We start from the raw sequence: 17596 nt of genomic DNA, 5'->3' as shown, positions 1-17596 counted from the left end.
CCTCACTGATATGAGGAATTCTTAATCTCAGGAAACAAACTGAGGGTTGCTGGAGTGGTGGGGGGTGGGAGGGATGGGGTGGCTGGATGATAGATATTGGGGAGGGTATGTGCTGTGGTGAGCATGGTGAATTGTGTAAGACTGTTGAATCACAGACCTGTACCTCTGAAACAAATAATACATTATATGTTAAGAAAAAAGAAGAAGATAGCAGGAAGGGAAGAATGAAGGGGGGGAAAATCGGAGGGGGAGATGAACCATGAGAGACTATGGACTCTGAGAAACAAAGTGAGGGTTCTAGAGGGGTGGGTTAGCCTGGTGATGGGTATTAAAGATGGCACGTACTGTATGGAGCACAGTGTGTTATACACAAACAATGAATCATGGAACACTACATCAAAAACTATTGATGTAATGTATGGTGATTAACATAACATAATAAAAAAAAATCCTTCCAGGATTGTAATTGGGATAGGGTTGTATTCATAGATAAAATGGGTGAGAAGCAATAGCCTTAAGTCTTCCACATCTTGATATACTGTTATTCCTGACATTTGGTTATCTTTCCTTTTTTTCTCAACAGGTCTTTCCAGAAGTTGGTCATTTTAGCAATTTCAAAATAGAATATTTTGGTCTGATCTTCTCCATCTTATGTTTGTTCTCTCTTTCATTGATTGATATTGGTTCCTTCGTTATTTCTCTTCTATTCTCATTGGGTTTATTTTGCTATTCTTTTCTAATGTGTAAGATGCATAGATAATATTGTTGATTTTCAGAATTTCATTTTTTGAGTTTTTCTTTGATTACTGCTTTAGCTGCACTTTATATGTTTTAATATGTCTTATTTGCATGATCATTTTTGGTAAAATAATATCTAAATGCAATTATTTTCTTTGTGTTAATGAGTTATTTAGATGTGCACTGTTTAAATTTTAAAGTATATTGGAATTTTGTAGTTACCCCTTTGTTATTACTTTCTAGCCTAATTGCATTTTGGTCAGAGAATATTACCTCTATGTTTTTATTCTCTATACCTTTGTTGAGATTTGCTTTAAGGCCAAAATATATTTAATTTATATGACGGGTTTTTTTTGGCCTTCATCTTTTGTAATATCAATATTCTCAAGTTTCTTTTGATTAGAATTTATTGTATATCATATCCTACCCTTTTTCTTTCCACATTTATTTTGTCAGCCATACACTTAAAATTACATAGGGAAATGCTTTTTTGTGGTACAGTTCTATGAATTTTGACAAATGTGTACACTTACATAACCATTGCCACACTCATGATACAGAACAGTTCCATCAGTTAACAAATCCTCCCATGCTGCTCTTTTGTAGTAACCCATCCCAAGACTCCAAGTCCAGGGAGACCACTAGTCTGTTATCAATGTCTACATATAAAGTCGTATAAATAGAATCACATAGCATATATAATTTTTCCATCTTTCACTTATAATAATGCATTTGATATTTATCCATATTGCTTTATGTATTAATAGTTTCTTCCTATTTATTGCTGAGTAATATTACATTGTAAGGATATACCATAGTTTACTTATCCATTTGCTGTAAGACCTTTGAGTTGTTTCAAGTTTTTGATGATGATGTATAAAGCTGCCTGAAAGTTTTACTTACAGGTTTTTGAGTGAACACAAATGATCATTTTTCTTGTGTAATATCTAGGAGTAGGACTGCTGTTCCATATGGTAAATGTAGGTTTAACTTTACTAGAAACTGCCAAGTTGTACAATTTTGCATTCCCATGAAATGTTTACACTTTAGACTGTTTTTAGATTTACAGAAATATTACCTAGATAGCACAGGGAGCCTGTAATCCCCTCACCCACTTTTTCCTTTTGTTAACATCTTACATTATCATGGTACGTTTATCAAACCTAAGAAACTAACATTGGTACATTACTACTAACTAAACTCCAGACTTCATTTGGATTTCACCAGCTCTTTTATTTATGTTTTCTTTCTGTTCCAGGGTCCAATCCAGGACATGACACTGTATTTAGTAGTTGTGTCTCCCCAGTCTCCCCTGGTTGGTGACAGTTTCTGTCTTCTTTTGTTTGTTTTATAACCTGACCATCCTGAGGAGTACTGGTTAGTTATTTAGTAAAATGTCTCCCTATTTATGTATGTCTGATGTTTTTCTTGTGATTATATTGGACCTCTGTGTTTGTGGAAAGAGTCTCATATAGATGAAGTGCCCTTCTTGCCTATCATATCAAGGGGGTACCATGATATTCATAACAGCTGAAGTGGTGATGTTAATTTTCATCATTTGGTTAAGGTAGTTTTTGCCAGATTTCTCCACCATACAGTTCCTATAAAGTTTCCCTTTGCATACTTCATTTTAGGAAGTGAGTCACTAAGCCTATTTTTCTGATATCAATATGGTAACTCCTTTTTATCATTATTTGCATGATATATATTTTTCTTCCTCTTACTTTTAACTTATTTATTTACATTTAAAGTGGATTTTTAATAAATATCATATAATCTGTTTTAATCTTAAATAGCAGTCTCTATTATATTTAGTGTACATTAACCTACATTAAATAGCATCATAAATATTGTTGGATTTACATCTATCCTTTTGTTGTTTTCTGTTTGTTTGCTCTGTTTTCTGCTCCTTTGTTTCTCTTTTCTTATCTTCTTTTTGATTAATGTGCTTTTTATCAAAATATACTTTATTTTTTAGAATAATTTTAGATTTACAGAAAAAATAAGAAGACAGAACAGGGAATTCTCATATACCCCACACCCACTTTCCTCTATTATTAACATCCTACAGTAATGTGATACATTTGTTACAATTAACAAACCAGTATTGAAACATTGCCATTAACTGAATTCACACATTATTCAGATTTCCTTAGTTTTTGTCTAATGTCATTTTTCTATTCCAGAATTTCATTTAGGATACCACATACTTTTAATTGTTACATCTTCTTAGGCTCCTCTTGGCTGTGACAGTTTCTCAGACTTTCCTTGTTTTTGATGACTTTGACAATTTTAAGGAGTCCTCGTCAGGTATTTTGTAGAATGGCCCTCTATTGGGATTTGTCTGATGTTTTTCTTGTGATTAAACTGACGTTATGGTTTTTTGGGAAGAATGCCATAGAGGTAAAGTGTCATTCATCATATCATGTTTTAACAGGATTTATAATGTTGACTTTCATAATCTGGCTAGGTAGTGTTTGTCAGTTTCTCTTTTGTAAAGTTACTCCTCCCTGCCCCCAAACTTCTCTCTTTTTCATACTGTCTCTTTAGGAAGTCAGTATGTGCACCCAACACTTAAACAGTGGAGAGATGTGCTTCCTATCTTTGAGGACACAGTATCTACATACATTATTTGGAATCCTTGAATATTTTTAGTATTTTATTTCAATCTTTGTGGGTTTTTTTTTTTTTTGCTATATCCTTGTATTATTTTTTAAGTAATTTCACTGGCTATTGCAGTATACATATCTAACCTTTTACACTTTCCTTAGAGTTACAGTTTTACCACTAGAAGTAACATGTAGAAGGATTATAAACACATAGGCCCCTTACCTTCTCTCTTTATGCTCTAGTTATCATAGGTATTATATCTCCATACATAGAACACTCCCCTAGACAATGTTATGATGTTATGCTTAACATTCATACATATTTCATAGAAATTGAAGAATTATAGTTCTTAAAATATTTACTTAGATATTTACAACTTTTCTTGCTATTCTTTTCTTTTCTGTTCCTGGTCCTTCCAAGTTTCCCTCTAGTATCATTTCCTTTAAACAAGAAGAGTTTTTAGAGTAAGTGTGCTAGTGACAAATTCTCTTCACTTTCCTGTGTATAAGAATGTCTTTAATTTGCCTTAACTCCTGACAGATATGTTCATTGGATATAGAATTATGAGTTGACAGTTCTTTCCTTTCCATACTTTAAAGCTATTTTCAACTGTCTTTTGCTTTCCATATATTTTGATGTAAAAATCTATGACCATCCCAATTACTGATCCAACTTGGAAAGCAAAGAAAAAACAATTGGAAATAAAATGAACAGAGTCTTGGAGACATTTGGGAAAATGTAAACTCATGGCCTTAGAAGTCTATAAGGAGAGGACAAAGATATTGGGGTGAAAAGGAAATAATAATGAAGAAACAATGACTTCAAAATCCCAAAATCTGTCAAATAGATTAATTTACAGGTTCAAGAATCTCAAACCTCAAACAGGATAAACTTAAAACCATGCTTTGATGCATTCTAATTACATTCTTGAAAACCAAGTATGAAGGAAAAAATATTATGAGCAGCTTGAAAATGTCACATTTTACATAATTTAACAATTATATATATTACATTTTGTATTTTTTCATTACCATATAATATGTTGCTTTTTATGCATTCAATATTTGTTTATATTTTCCATATATTTACTATTTTCTACACTTTTTTTTATTCTTGTATTTTAGACCTTGTGTATGTGATCCTTTTTTTTTAAAAGTTTTTTTTGTTTAAATTCAATTTAGTTAACTTATAGTGTATTATTAGTTTCAGGGTAGAGTTTAGTGATTCATCAGTTGCATATAACACCCAGTGCTTATTACATCACATGCCTTCCTTAATGCCCATTACCGAGTTACCCCATCCTCCCACCCACTTCCCCTCCAGCAACCCTCAGTTTGTTTCCTAGAGTTAAGAGTCTCTTATGGTTTGCCTCCCTCTCTGTTTTTATCTTATTTTATTTTTCCTTCCCTTCCCTTATGTTCATGTTTTGTTTCTTAAATTCCACATATGAGTGAAATCCTATGGTATTTGTCTTTCTCCAACATATTTTGCTTAGTATCATACCCTCTAGGTACATCCACATCATTGCAAATGGCAGTATTTCATTCTTTTTGATGGCTGAGTAATAATCCATATATATATATATATATAATAGCATATATATATATATGCTATCTCTTCTTTATTGATTCATCTGTCAATGAACATCTGGGCTCTTTCATCTGTGCTATCGTTGATAATGCTGCTATAAATATTGGGGTGCATATGCCCCTTCGAATCACTATTCTTGTATCCTTTGGATAAATTTCTAGTAGTGCAGGGCGCCTGGGTGGCTCAGTTGGTTAAGCGACTGCCTTCGGCTCAGGTCATGATCCTGGAGTCCCGGGATCGAGTCCCGCATCGGGCTCCCTGCTCGGCAGGGAGTCTGCTTCTCCCTCTGACCCTCCTCCCTCTCATGCTCTCTGTCTCTCATTCTCTCTGTCTCAAATAAATAAATAAAATCTTTAAAAAAAAATTTCTAGTAGTGCAATTGCTGGGTCGTAGGATAGTTCTATTTTTAACGTTTTGAGGAACGTTCCATACTCTTTTCCAGAGTGGCTGCACCAGTTTGCATTCCCACCAACAGTGTAAGAGAATTCCCCTTTCTCTGCATCTTTGCCAACATCTGTTGTTCATTTTAGCCATTCTGACTGGTATGAGGTGGTATCTCATTGTGGTTTTGATTTGTATTTCCCTGATGCCGAGGGATGTTGAACATTTTTTCATGAGTCTGTTGGCCATTTGGATATCTTCTTTGGAGAAATGTCTATTCATGTATTCTGCCCATTGTGATCCCTTTTTGTAAAAATTGATATTCTTGTTCTTTAAAACCCCCAGGAAAAAAAGCAATTTTAGTGGTTACTTTATCTTTTAGGTCCCTACCTTCACTAAGATTTTATCCTGATAATTTGTTACTATCTTTTCAGATCCTCCATCCTATGAGAAGATTTTTTTGACTGGTGTTTTTAATAGTTTTCAGCAGGACAAATGGTCAGAATAACTCTCTGTCTCCCACCTGGAGCATGAGAATCAGAAGTCTAATTTTTTTTTATTATAAGCTTACTTATGTAATTTACTTTGAAATGTAAAAATGTCCAGCATTTTTATGTGTTTATTTTTAGGCATAGGGTGGGACATTTTATATAAGCCTTTCTGCCATATTACTGTCAATCTCTGAAGTAACTTTTAAAACGTTTATTAAAGGCTTTAGAATTAACTAAATGGGAAAATATAGTGTTATGTTTTAGAATAGAAGTGGAGATTCTAATATTCCGTGATCTTTAAATATGTCTATCTAATACTCATAATTTAAAGTTGTCAATTTTTCTCTTATTTTTGCATGTTCTTAACCCCTAAAGGAGATTGTGTTTTATCATTGTGGTGACTGTACAGTTACCACAGAGTATATGATGCATGCATGACATTTTTTAATCTGTGTGAAATTTTGGTTATTAGCACTAAAACTAAATGCCCATAAATTTCTGTGGCTTCAACTTTCTGAAGTAGTTTGTCTTATTTGAAAAATCTTGGGCTGCACCAAAAATATCTATGAATTATTTATGATGATAGTTGGGGAGTTGTTTTTAAATATAATGTGTATATGAGACTTTAAGTAGAATGCACTGAATTCCAACTGAGTGTGTGTCTTTTATGAATTGGTTCTTAGTAACCATGACTAGATTATAGAAGTAATTTTATTTGTTGTTTCTAGTTTGGAGTTATAAAATTGAACTGTTTCTTTAAGTGATTCTTATTAGTTAAATTGCAGTTTTGATATTCTAAACTAGTTGTGTGGAATTAGGATGGTTTAAAGTGTAGGTAATGGATATATGCATAAACCAAATAACTTCTGAAATCAGTGGTTCAAGTATCATCCTGACTGAGACAAAGGAACTGCCTAGTGACACAACTAAAAACAATATTTCAATTAAAAATACCAATGAAATAGTACCTTAAATTTCTTATTTTACTGGAGTTCTTCTCTGGCTTTGAATGGAGGAAGTCAGTGGTGGTTGGAATATCTTCATCTTTTCAGACACCTGATGCTGTGTTAAGGTGATATTGAGAGGGAGGAATATCTGGACCAGTACCTTTTCAGCCAATTCCAATTTCAAAGTGCTAATAGCCAATTTTGAATGTGGCACATTACAGAGGTTAAGTTGAAAATTGAAAAAAGAGATAAACGCATCTCTTAAGAAGAGACTTTAAAATTGACTAAAAGTGCTCATATTAAAGAACTTAAAGTGTTAACTTAGTACATGAACATATATGGCTTTATTATCTAAGCTGTTTACATTCTCTTTTTTGTAGTCTCCAAGACAAAGCATAGCTAATAATACATTCTAGCCTGATAATGTCATTCAAATATAAGCATGAGATTGCCCAATAAGTGAAGGACATGGGAAAATACATAAACAGGCCTTTTTTAAAATAGGGAAATACATTTTGAAAGACACTTATAATTGGTAGGAAAACAGTGGGTCATATTTACCTGAAGAGAAACATTGTGCTGAAATGGGAAGTTTGATTATGTTAAGTAAAAGTTTATACACTATATTCAGTTGCAGGTTATATAAAATAAAGAGGAAGATATCCTCACATATTTATATATTTGGAAATCCTTTGTGAATTAACATAATAGAAATAAATGTACTGAATTAGTGGGATTGGATGAACATGACTTGGTAATAGAGACTCAACATTGGTCAGCAAGATTCATGTAGATACAGGCAATATAAACAGGAAGAGTTTGTATAGATTTTGCATTTGGGGGACCCCTAGAAGTGAGCTAAGACACCTTGTGACAAAATTAGTAGGAATCTAATTAAGTGGAGTGAAGATCTTAGTTAGAAACAGACTGCAAGTTGGGTGCCTAGGTGGCTCAGTCGGTTAAGCATCTGCCTTCGGCTCAGGTCATGATCCTGGAGTCCCAGGATCAAGTCCCACATCGGGCTCTCTGGTCAGCGGGGAGTCTGCTTCTCCCTCTCCCCCTTCCCTCTGCTCAGCGGGGAGTCTGCTTCTCCCTCTCCCCCACTCATGCTCTCTCTCTCTCTCTTGCTCACTCAAATAAATAAATAAAATCTTAAAAACAACAACCACAAAACAGACTGCAAGTGCTACTCTTGATTGCTCTGGTTCCTGGGATTCTTCCTCACGCTTATGACATTGTAATGGACTAACCTGCATGTTAATAAAGGGAATAGCATTTAGGGGTAGAACAACAAATCCTGTAGCTTGGTTTGCCAAGAGGAAGAAGCACTGTAGAATTCGGGAGGACTTTGTACAAATAATATGGAGAGAAAGGATTCAACTGTGAGCTCAACAATATTTTTGCCCTACCTTCTGTTTGTCTCTTCTCTGTCCTCTGTGAATGTTAACTATGTTATCCTTTTTCTTTTATCTGCTGGCATCATATTGAGGAGGCAACCCTGAAATGAGATATGGAAGAATTCATTCCCTAAAGAGGCTTTCGCAAAAACGCTTGGGTTTCTAGGCCTGCTGCTATAGTAGTTCTCTCTAATCGCTTGCTGTTTTTAAAGGGAGCTGAGCCTGCCCCTGAGTAGGAGCAATATGGAGTTTAGTAAGTGCCCTGATTGAATGTTGACTGAGTTAATAGTGTTGATGAAACTGAGGAGAGAGACTGTATTAGTTAAGATAAACTGTGACCATGTACTCACAATTCCCCATTACCTAATCACTGACTTGACCATATTCTAGTCAGGCTTCTCTCCTCCACATAGGTCCCTGAACTTTGGTTTTGCCCCTGCTTAAGCAAGCAAGAAGATGTAGACATCCTCCCTTATAGCTCATTCCATGAATTGGCTGACTACAGAAACAATTTTTGTTGTTGAAGTGCCTGGATTTTTCCACCTTCTCACCCCCATTGCTTGCCTCCCTCCCCCATAAAGTTCCTACTAGCCCTCTTACCCATTCCTGCTTTTTAAAAAGCTTTTCAGTGTTTGATTTTGAAACACTAGCAGATCCTGAGGTCAGCATGTTCTACTTACTGCAATCATCTTTTTGAATAGTCTTTCCTTATGTAAGTTCAATTTGTTGTAATTTGACAGCTGTTATAAATAACACCTAAATTTCAGTGGTTTAATACAGAAAAATTTACTTTTTCTTCACACTACAGACCAATGATCTGTTTCATGCAGTCCTTCAAGGACCCAGGTTCTTTCAATCTCGTTGTTCCATTGTTTTTTGGAACTTTCAGTCCTTCAATGGATCATTTGTATTTGGCCAGGAGACAAGGGAGGAGAGTGTAGAGGATTACAAAAGAGGTTTTACAGGTCAGGCCGGCAAGTGACACACTTCATGTTCACCCATATTCCATTGGCCAAAACTGAACTACCTAACTGTAAGAGCCCTAAGAAATGTAGTATAGAAGCAGTTTCAGGTAGAAGAGGAGATTATAGTTATTGCTGAGAGCCAGGATTCTCTGCCACTTTGTATATCTCTGTCAGAACTAAAAATGACTTGAATAGTCTGGAATGATGAATGAAATCCAAAAATAAATAATAGTAAAAAATTTAACAAAAATATTAGTGTTCTAAAATCCAGCTACACAAGTATCAGATTCAAAGAAAGTTACAACAGCAAGAACAAGATAAAATGACTTAGGCCAATAGCTTATGACATGGGTATGATGTCAACATATGCTGAAGAGAAAGAATAATGACTCAAATACTGTTATACTTCCCTCCACCCCAGAAAAACAAAAATCTACTAACAGTGACATGGTAATAACAAATTTCTTTTAGTAGCAAGCAGGGGAAATTAATTTTAGTATTTTAACAAAATGTTAAGTATACTGAAAGGGTACTGTTGTGTCTCACAGTTTTGAAGAAAGATTTTTAATAGCTAAGGCACACAAAGGGCTGGGATCATGGTGGATCTGGAACTTCAACAGCAGAAAATTGTGGATCTTCTCCCTGACATTCTGACGTTAACATGATTTGGCTTTGAACTTTCCCAGTCTCTGTTTTGATATCTCTGAATGTCCTGTAGAAATAATTTTATTTGGTCTATGGATCAGTCAGCTATAGTTACAGATTCAAAGTTCACCTAATCATTGGTATTGGTTTCCTCTCTGTATTGAGGTTTGTCCAAGGGAAGGGAGGATTACTTTGAATCGGATAGCTACCCAAAGAAGAGCGTACTTCAGGTTGGAAGTAAAATAATAAGATTTAAGTAAAGCCCAAAAGAAGTGGGAGATGATAAGGTGTGATTTCAACCACACTCTTTGGGTCTCCATTTATTACAAGGCCATATGCTGGGAGTAAGTGATACAAAGATGAGTTAGACACACAAAACCTAATCTGCCCTTCTGCTGTGCTTCACCACCAGGTCACTGGCGGCAATTCCAGATTCCTGTGCTACAGGCCAGAAGGCAGAGTTCCAGTGTTCCTGTCTTTAATTGTCAAATCTAGGTCCACCAGTATCTGCAGTTCAAGTAGAGAAATTTCTGGGCCATGAAAAGTGTACAAATAAAACTGTGGAAATTCATACAAAAGAGAAATGGAAGTAAGAGAGGAAATCATGAATGAAGCAATACTGCAGAGTCTTGACAGATGGTATACAGAAACTAATGACTATTTACCATAATTCATTTTTGATAATTGACAACTAAAGAGTAATACACTGACACCAGTACTCTAGAGCTATAGGCTTATATATCTTTGTTTTAGCTTAAAAAGTCCTGAAAAAAAGTACTGAAAAAGATAGTTTTGCCAAATTTTTTTGACCCTACATAAAATGGGGTTCACTTTCCAAGCCTGCTACATTTTCCTCCTAGGCACATAGCTGAACTACATTTCTCAGCCTCACTTGCAATTAAGTATGCCCATATGACAGAATTACAGTCAATGTAACATGAAACAAAATAATGTCCTGTATCATAAAGAGTTTTTTTATATGAGTTCTTCCTTGTTCTTTTCCTCTTCCAATAAACTTATGACAATTTCCCAGAGGCACTTGGAAGCCACATGCTAAATATGGCAGAATGGCCATCAACCTGGGCCTGTTAATGACTATGGAGCAAAGTCTCTTTCAAAAGATCAGACCACCCTGGGCTGTTAAACAGATGAGAAATTAAACTTTAATATGCTAAATTGTTTTTTTACATGTTTTGGTCAATTTAACACACACACACACACACACACACACACACACACACACTACCCTACTCCAATGTAGAAATTGGTGTCAGAAGAGAGGAACTACCGGAACAAAAATCTAAAGTATGAGTCATTGGCTTCATGGATAGGCAAAGATGTAGCAGGCTTGGAAAGTGAACCCCATTTTATGTAGGGTCAAAAAAATTTGGCAAAACTATCTTTTTCAGTACTTTTTAAGCTAAAACAAAGATATATAAGCCTATAGCTCTAGAATACTGGTGTCAGTGTATTACTCTTTAGTTGTCAATTACCTATTACATTTAGCAAGAAAGAGCCCAGGTACTGAATGAGTGATCTTGCAGAACAGAGCTATGAACCAATCTGGTCCACTAATGCCAGACTGATATGTAAGAAGGAAAAACTTTTTCTCTCATGTAAACTGCTATACTTGAGTCTGTTGGTTACATCAGCATTGCCTTTACTTTAATTGGGCGGTGAGGGGTTGCTGGAGAGCATGAACAAAGCCACATAAGTAACTTAGGTGTACCAAGAAAATGTCAAGACATTTTGTTTGTCTAGAACATAGGTTGGCAAATTATGGCTCAAGGGTTAAATTCAGCCTGCTGATTTTTTTCAATACTGTTATTGGAACACAGCCACATTCATTAATGTATTGCCTATTGTACAGTTATTATCTATTATATAGTTTATAACATATTGAGTAGTTGCAATAGAGACCATATGGTCTGTAAAGCCAAACATATTTACTATCTGGCCCTTTACAGAAAAAGTTTGCTGACCCCTGGTCCAGACAGTGTATTATAAATAATGTAGGGAAAGTGAGATAATTCCTAAGAATATTTGTTAAAGTCAGTGTTGAAGGTCTTAGAAGTCAGAATGAATGGGGCAATGAGGAACTATTACAGATATTTAAAAGGTGAGTGATGTCCATAAATATTTCTAGAAATCACATTGTGGAATGACAGTGACAAACTAGAGTGGTCAAAGGAAAATAAGCTTGCAGGTAAAGAATCTGAAACCAGGTCATAAGTGGGAATGGTTGGAGAATCTATAAATATTTAGCCTGCAGAAGAGAAAATTTAAGGTGTACAATATGTAGGTATTCAAATATTTAAAAGCCTGACTAGTGGGAAAAATCCAATTTATTTGCAAATATCCAATTCAGTATCTCATCAGAAGGCAGTGTTCCTCTAAGACACTTGAGTAGAGCTAAATTGAGATTCTTTAAGAGGTCAAATCAGATAAATACAAATATACTCTAAAAATGTCTAGCACAAAACCATGCCATCTATTTTTTATGTTGAAATCCCCTGTTACATTTTCTCATTAATCCACTGCATTTTGACTTGCATCATCACCGCTGCCAGCCCCCTGAATTTGCTTTTGCCAAGGTTACCACTAGCAGCTTTGTTGAAAAATTCATTGAACACTTTTCTGGCATTTACACTATTCATGACCTGCTTTTAAAAATCTTCTTGTCACTTTGATTTTGCAACACTAACCTTGCTGTTTTTTCCTCTCTCTGGACATTTCGTGTTACTCTCCTTCAAAGGCTCTTATTTTGTTGGCCTTCCATTACATATTAGTTTTAGCCGAAGTTCTGCAATGGACTTTCTTTATTCTACCCCATCTCACTGGTGTCTGCTGCATATTCTAAAAGTAGATGCTAAAGCCATAGTGAATCTTGTTTTCAAAGTCTTTTTAAGAATTCACGAGGTTGGGCGCCTGGGTGGCTCAGTTGGTTAAGCGACTGCCTTCGGCTCAGGTCATGATCCTGGAGTCCCGGAATCGAGTCCCGCATCGGGCTCCCTGCTCAGCAGGGAGCCTGCTTCTCCCTCTGACCCTCCCCCTCTCATGCTCTATCTCATTCTCTCTCTCAAATAAATAAATAAAATCTTTAAATAAAAAAAAAAAAAAAAGAATTCACGAGGTTTTAGGATTAAGTTTTAAGAAAAGTTTGTCTCTCTCAATAACTTTAATGTATTCATTTCCAATTGAGTGCCTAATTGGCTCTGTCCTTGGTGCTGGAAATCCAACAGCGGCGAGGTGGGGAAAAACACATGAGATTCTTGCTCTTGTGGGATTTTCATTCTGGTTGGAGGGGAAGAAAAGAAGTAAACAAAAATTAGGATAAACATGAAAATTTCAGAGATGGCCAAGTACTATAAAGAAAATAGACCATGATAATTAATCAGGGAATAGCTGGGAAATTTATTAATTTAGATAGGATGGTCAGGTATAGTTTCTAAGAGTCTTGAATAATGAGAAACTAAGACTTTTGACCTAGGTCCTGGATAATAAGAAGGAGTTGGTCATGTGAAGATTTAGGGGAATAATATTCTCACTGTATTGCATAGTGAGTCCAAAGACTTGAAGGTGGGAAATAAATGTGGCATGTTGAAGGAACAGAGAGATTATTAGAATGTAGTTAACAATGGGGGAAAGTAATAATTGATGAGAATAGAAAAATGATGAGAGCCAGAGTATTTTGTGCTTTGTGGGGTATGATGTGAAGTCTGAATTATCTATAAGTGCAATGAAAAGCCATTGGAAGAATTTTTAGTATGGAGGTGACATGATATCACATTACCTGTATTTTTCTATTTGTCAAATGATACAAGTTATATAACTTTTTACTTTGCTGCAAGGAAATTTAGATGCACAGTAAATTCTTGACAACAGGATATGAATTAGCTTATGACTTCATGTATATTTATTATCTTATTCTTTTTATTTCTGTTATAATTTTTTATATGTGAGCTTCTTTTGAAAAATGCCTCAAAGTATTTTTGAAGAACTGATAATATGAATCATATAATACATTCTGACTTGAAATAAGAGCATTGGACTTGGATTTGATAACCTGCATGCTATGCCAGTTCTAACACTAAATTATTCATGTGAATTTAGGATAATAATTCAAACTCTTTGGGCCTTAATATCCTCATCCCCAAATGAGGAAATTAATGCTTCTCAGGAATATTGTGTGGAGAAGATTGTGACTGTATATAGGCAGATAGTTGTAGAACTATATATATTCAGTACATATTTCTTAAGCTTCCTCTATGGGCTAAAAATTAGATATTAAAATTTGGGGATTCAAGATCTACTCTTATAAGAAGAATCTGGATAAAGTTATGTTAAATATATAGTGCCAAACATTTTTAATCCATGTATATTTCATATAGAAAAGGAAATATTGGACATCTTCTCAAGTGTATGATCCTCCTTAGATTTTTTTTAATAAGGAGGTTGAATCTCTTGACAAACAGATGAAATTTGAATCAGGAATAGTTCAAGTTCAATGCTAAAATTAGGAGAAAAGTTTGAACAAGTTCTCTGTATGCATCCTCATCAGAATTACTGCTAATGGCTATGTGCAAAGTTTAGCTGATGAATTATTCAGTTTGATATCAATCTTGTCTGTTGCCACAGACTTTTGAAACAAAGAATGCTTTGCAATTCTTAGGAATATACCTTTAGGCAACAATCGAAATATTACTTGACATCCACAGTTCATGCTTTTAAAACTTATTTAAAGTATGAGTAAATTGCATAAGAAGCTTTTAATTCCTATAACTTTTGAATAATTTATCTTACCTTTTCATCAAGCTCTTGTGTGTATTTTGCTATGAAATACTGTCAGCTCCATGTGTACATTATTTTAACCCTAGAAAGGACTGACTTTGTAAATATTAACATTACATGGGTGGCTAATGAGGAGACTCCTTAGAACTCAAGTGCTCTGTGAGCCACATTTTGGAAACCACTGGATTATAGAAAACTATTACCTATGCCTACTGTACCCGGCCTTCAGGTCTGTAATGTGTGCATTGATTAGTGTCTTTCCATTTTGTCCGTATCAAAATTTAAGTGCCTGTTCGTGGCATTGCAGAACTTAAGAAATCTGCTCTCTCATCATGCCTCTTATACTTCCCCACCATGGCTCTGGTCTTTCCACCTATACTTCTCTCCCCTGAAATAACCACTTCTTGCCAGCTTTAATACTACGTACCATTGAAGACTCAGTCTTTTCTACGATTATTTCACAGGTCTGGAATAGTTACAAATAGTCCTTCCTCTGCACTGACTCTGAGCTTTGCCAACTGGTTATTTATTACATGTCTCCGTGGCCATCACTAGAAGTGGTTGTGGCCCTGGGGAAACTACCAGTGAAGGCTGCTCAGGAAAATCATTTGCAGAAGGAAGCCACTCTGTAGGTAGGTATCTTTCATAGGAACCCTGGGATAGACAGAAAAGACATTAAGATTGCAGTATCCCTGCTATCACTGCAAATGAGTGGAACAGAGTGCAGACACCCATGTTGCCCTGCCAAAGAAAGGGGTCTATTTCAATTACTATAAATTCCCTGAAGATAGAAACTGTATTATTTATCTTCATATCTCAAGTTCTCTGCATATTAGATGGTACAAATGAGGCCTCCCTACATACTTGTTGAAATGAATTGCAGTAGCGTTTTGAGACATTGCATACAATTTGTTTGTATGCTTTTCATAACATCACTGTCCTTTGTTTTTTTTTTTTTTCATAGAAAGAAAACAAACCAGGTTTTTCTAACTAGGTAGACTAAGTGACAAAAGCTTCAAAATTCTCATAAAGAAATTGAAACGGACCTTTATAAAGCAATGTTGTATGCAGGCAAAAATGATAGTACTATAAACTGTTAGGATAGCAGATATTGGAGAAACATTAGAGCACAATTTTGTTAAGTGCAGATTCAAATTGGGACAGATCTAGACTCCGATGCTAGCTCCATTTACAGGCTGTGATCTGGACCAAAACTCCAGCTTCCTTAGTTGCTGTATAATGGACACAATAATAGTATCTGTCCATGAATATTTAATCAGGATACTGCATATAAAATACCAAGCACTGGAAGACTTAGCAGTCATTGTTGTTTTCGAGCTTTTAGATGACAATTAGGTTCTGGCTAAAATGTTAGGTTAGAAAATTTATTAGGTCCACCTTCACATTTAGCATCTACTTCTTAGAAAACTTCTTATAGTCTGGGCTGGGCAAACGGAATCGTGATCAGTTTGACCACTATTGCCAACTACCTCTTACTGTCAAGTAGCTCCGTGGCAACAGCTGCCAGGAGTCTCTTTTTATTTCCCTCTTCCTCTTTGCTGTGTTGGTCGAGTCCTAGTCCTTATGTTACTTTTTATCCCCCAATGCCTTAAAGAATGTAATTTAACCTGCCTTGTTTTTTCATCTGTGAAACAAGGGTAATAACCTTCCTATCACCTGTGCTCAAACAAACATGGTAAGAATTAATGAGATAAAGCGTAGAGGTAATAAAGTCTAAGAAATGTTAAAGTGCATTAAACTCATTCAAAGAAATAAAGTTTAAAAAGTATAAGAATAGAGTCTGATGGGGAGCGGGAGTGGAGAGCGGACCCTAGAGAGCCCTGAGCAGCCCCAGCGCCTTGGCCTAGTTACCATCACACCCCGGGAGGGGGCGCCGCTGCCGCAGCCGGCCCCAGTCATCATCCCCGCCACCAGGAACAGCAGCCTCACATCTGAGGTGCCTGCCTGAGGGACAAGAAGATCATCCCAACGAAGGTTTTGGGGAAATGGTTAAATGTAAGAAGCGGATATGGTTTCATCAACAGGAATGACACCAAGGAAGTTGTATTTGTACACCAGACTGCCATAAAGAATAACTCCAGGAAGTCCCTTCGCAGTGTAGGAGATGGAGAGGCTGTGGAGTTTGCTGCTGTTGAAGGAGAAAAGGGTGCAGAGGCAGCCCATACTGTGACAGGCCCTGGTGGAGCTCCAGTGCAAGGCAGTAAATATGCAGCCGGCAACGCTCTCCACATCGCAGGGGTCCTCCACCCAATTCCCAGCAGAATTACCAGAATAGTAGGAGTGGGGAAAGAAGGAGGGTGGGGAGAGTGCTCCCGAAGGCCAGGCTCAACCGCACTGGCCCTACCCTACTGCAGGGGACGCTTTCCATCCTACTACATGCGGAGACCCCAGAGGCCTGGACCACGGTCTTCTAACCCTCCTGTGCCCGGTGAGGTGATGGAGGGAGCTGACAAGGTGCAGGAGAACAAGGTAGACCAGTGAGAGAGAATATGTTTCAGGGTTATAGACCATGACTCTGCAGGGGTCTTCCTCGCCAAAGAGCCTAAAGAGGACTGCAATGAACAAGATAAGGGAAATCAGGAGATGAGATACAACGTCTGCAGCTACCTCAGTGTTGGTACCACCTCAACTTCAATTACCAACGCAGACGCCCAGAAAACCCTAAACCACAAAATGGCGAAGAGACAAAAACAGCCCACCCACCAACTGAGAATTCGTCTACTCCCTAGGCTGAGCAGGGCGGGGCTGAATAAATACCCGCTTACCATCTCTACCATCATCCAGTTTAGCCCAACAAGAATAAATGAATATAAAATTCCAGCATGCATTAATTCACCCAATTTTGGTCAGAAATCAACAAATCACAGAATATTTGAGTTGGATGGGAGCTTTGAGATCATGTACTTCAGTTCTAGTCTGTTGACATGAAAACCGAGGCTCCAATAAGGGAAAGTGACCTCCTTAAATTCATGCAGCAGTTTAGTGGAAGTGCCAGGTAAACTCCTATTATGCCCTTATGA

The 17596-nt window shown here is 36.3% G+C and overlaps 1 pseudogene; it reads left to right on the top strand.

The window, feature by feature from the left end:
• The first annotated feature begins 3060 nt into the window (after nt 1–3060).
• Nucleotides 3061–17329, top strand: LOC110575759 (annotated as a pseudogene).
• Nucleotides 17330–17596: the final 267 nt, after the last annotated feature.

The sequence above is a fragment of the Neomonachus schauinslandi genome, chromosome X (assembly GCF_002201575.2).
Source record: "Neomonachus schauinslandi chromosome X, ASM220157v2, whole genome shotgun sequence".
NCBI classification, from domain to species: Eukaryota; Metazoa; Chordata; class Mammalia; order Carnivora; family Phocidae; genus Neomonachus; species Neomonachus schauinslandi.
This window is presented reverse-complemented; position numbering and strand designations above follow the sequence as displayed.